The 3509-nt window shown below is 44.3% G+C and overlaps 1 pseudogene; it reads left to right on the top strand.

Moving 5' to 3' along the window:
- Window positions 1-542: 542 nt before the first annotated feature.
- Window positions 543-1552, top strand: LOC119335565 (annotated as a pseudogene).
- The last annotated feature ends 1957 nt before the right edge of the window (window positions 1553-3509 follow it).

Genomic DNA, 3509 nt, shown 5'->3' with positions numbered 1-3509 from the left:
ATGAATGATTCTAAGAACATTTTTCATTAATTTATATAATGGGGTGTTTTTTAAAAGGAAAAATGAGTGACGCGAAATCACAATTTAGTTGCCTGATGAATAGCAAAACCGATAATATATTATTGTTGGCAGCTTGGCCTATTGCGTCGTGTGTTAATTTGTTGTTACAACACGGCAGCCGCGTGTGCCGCGGCAGGTTAGCTGAAGCGACGAGAGCCACTGAACTGGCGCCAGTTCTATACAGTACTAGTACTCCTTCCGTCCGAAAAAGCTTGTCCCTCAAATGGATGTATCTAGCATCAAATTAGTGCTAGATACATTTATTTGAGGAACAAGCTTGGGACAAGCTTTTCCGGAAGGAGGGAGTAGTAATTAACCAGCCTTCATCGGAATACTACAATCATCTCATCTTCCTGCTCGATACTCAAGGCACCACACATTCAGATTCTCGAGGGGTTGAACATTACTCCTTGGCTGAGGATCACAAGCGTCCACAAACACTTGTTTATAAGTTCAACCTGGTGCTACAATTTCTACTCCATATGCAAACATGGTCGACTCCAGCTTCACCGAGTTCAAACTTGACTACCCAGAAATAAAAAACCATGGCTGCATCAACCCTCTCTCCAAAAGCATCTCCGCGGAGCACTATAGCTGGATGATCGAATGCTACTACTGGGAAGACCACGAAGACGTTGTCCTAGACCTCTCCCTCTCCCTGTACAGCCAATTCAACAGGTTCAATGGCTTCTGCGAGGGCTTCCTGGTGCGAAGTGACGGCGCTCCGTCTTCGTGCCGCTTAAAAAGGTCAGTGCTGGAGATCGACGAGTACACAACAGGTAACTACGTCAGGTGGTCTGGTGATCTCTGCGTGAAGCGAAATCGCCTGGAGTCGCGCTATGTCAAGAACGGCGTGATCACGCTCATATGTGGTGTCATAGCTCTGCCCGGGAACTCCATACCCGTGCCGGCCACGAACATCGGCGACCATCTCGGGAGCCTGCTGGAATGCCCCGATGGCTCAGACGTCTCCTTCGTCGTCGGCGGCGAGACGTTCCGCGCCCACCGGGCCGTGCTTGCGGCCCGATCGTCGGTGTTCAGAGCAGAGCTCTTCGGTTGCTTAGCAGAGGCTACCATGCAGTGCATCACATTGCATGAGATCGAGCCATCAACGTTCAAAGCTATGCTTCGGTTCATGTACACGGACAGACTGTCCGTAGACTTCGATCCCGAAAGCTTTTCCTTTTCGCCAACAGCCCAACAACTTCGGCATATACTTGCAGCAGCGGACAGATACGACATCGGCAGATTAAAGCTCATGTGTGCTCAGAAGCTATGGGACATGGTATCGGTGGAAACAGTGGCGACGACATTAGGTTATGCTGACATGCACGGCTGTCCGGAGCTCAAGAGTAGGTGCCTCGACTTCTTCATGGCCGGGAAGAACTTCAAGAGAATTGTGGTAACCGAGGGGTACCTGTGGCTCATGCAACGCTTCCCGTCGGTCATCGATGAGATCAAGGCCCGGCTTGAGACCCCAATTTATGTTTGATCTTTCATTCACTCTTTTCTCCAAGAATTCAATACTATTATGTATGCATAAATTATCATATGTTACGGTGTCGACTCGTCGGGAATCATACATCGTGTGTGATGCATTTTCAAGTGGAGCCTGCTAGTACGTACTCCCTCCGTCCCGAGATACTTGTCGGGAAAATGGATGAATTTAGCCGTATTTTAGTTATAGATACTTCCAATTTTATTCATTTTTTCGACAAATATTTTGGGACGGAGGGAGTACGTATCTCATTTTGCATGTACTTGTTCTTTTCCGTGTGAAAGGTAGCCAGTTAATCTTCTTCCACGTATGTTTCGTTCCATAGCATCTTCCCGTTGAGGGAACGTGCACAAGAAAATAAATGGCAACGTAATTTCAAGTTGAAATTTGTGAAATCGACATTTTTCGGTAGCAGGTGATGCATGACATCTCGGTAAGAAAATTAGTTGGAGTTTTTAGGAAAGATCCTAGAAATGACGATTCTAAACAAATAGTATAAATCCACTAAGCAACATAAACTTTGTAGCACAATGTTTTGCGGTGCCTATGTAATTTGTGGAAATTATTAGCTATTCCAAATCTTGATCCAAGGCGAATGGACACGTGTGAAAGCTAGCCAGTTAATCTTCTTCCACGTATATTTCGTTCCATAGCCTCTTCCCGTTGAGGGAACGTGCACAAGAAAATAAATGGCAACGTAATTTCAGTTGAAATTTGTGGAACCGACATTTTTCGGTAGCGGATGATGCATGACATCTCGGTAAGAAAATTAGTTGCAGTTTTTAGGAAAGATTCTAGAGATGACGATTCTAAACAAATAGTATAAATCCACTAAGCAACATAAACTTTGTAATTTGTGAAAATTATTAGCTATTCCAAATCTTGATCCAAGGCGAATGGACAAACCACAAACCATATGTAAAACCCTGAGTCGGCCTCTCCTCTCACTTTCCTTTCTTGTCCGTCCCCGACACCCATGTGCTCCCACAAGCCACTGACATTGTGGTTTCGCTCCTATGTATTCACCATTTAATCTTTCTACAAAATAAACACTATAATATGGGTGAAATGTTTAGAAATTGATCAGCAATGTCAGTGACTATTACACAACACCCTACATTAGGCGACCCGTCGAAGACATGCTAAAAAAGTTGGTGGTAACAAATGATATGCAAGGAAGGTTTTTCTAGGCCTCTAGCTCGGGGAAGGTAAGGTCGTCTTAGACAAGGCTGGTCTGGCATGTAGAAAGACCTGCCTCCTATAATGATCCTATCCAGGGAGGCCGTCCTTTCTGACATGTCTTAAAAACATACATGCGTCAAATATAAGCTTGGGAAGCAAGTCGATGGAGAATAAAACCCTGACTTTATCCCCTCCCCTCCTTTCCCATTTATGATAAGAGTAAAAATGTCGATCTTGGAAAACTAATTCAAAAATTCAAATGAATCCATAGATGATTGGTCTAAATAGAACAAATCCACTAAACCACATAAACTTTGCTATTGCACAACGATGGAGGTTTCCTCCATAATTCGGGCACAATCATGTGATGTCAACCTACCACAAGCCACCAACGCTAGGGCCGGGAGTATGTGCTTTTGAAATCCGAAGCTTCTAATTATAAGTTTAAGCTTAACGACTTGAATTTATATGAACATGAATAATGTTGAACTACCGGATGTACATACCATACATACGTGAACAAATTATATATAAACCAACTTGTGTCGCAGAGCTCATGCCCAATCATGTCAATTGTCAAGGTACGTATTTGGAGGAGATAGCATGTGAAGGAGATTAAGGGAGATGAGTGGACCATAACACTAGAGGGTGCACCCAACGTTCACCAGACCCACCCACATGTGCTGGACTGCATCACTTGGGTCTAGCTCGCTAGAAACGCTTGACTCGAGGTGCTTTAAGGTTCGTGCAGTCCAAAAATACAGTGCAA

This window comes from Triticum dicoccoides, chromosome 7B (genome assembly GCF_002162155.2).
Source record: "Triticum dicoccoides isolate Atlit2015 ecotype Zavitan chromosome 7B, WEW_v2.0, whole genome shotgun sequence".
NCBI lineage: Eukaryota > Viridiplantae > Streptophyta > Magnoliopsida > Poales > Poaceae > Triticum > Triticum dicoccoides.
Note: the sequence above shows the minus strand (reverse complement) of the source record. Positions and strands in the feature narration are given on the sequence as shown.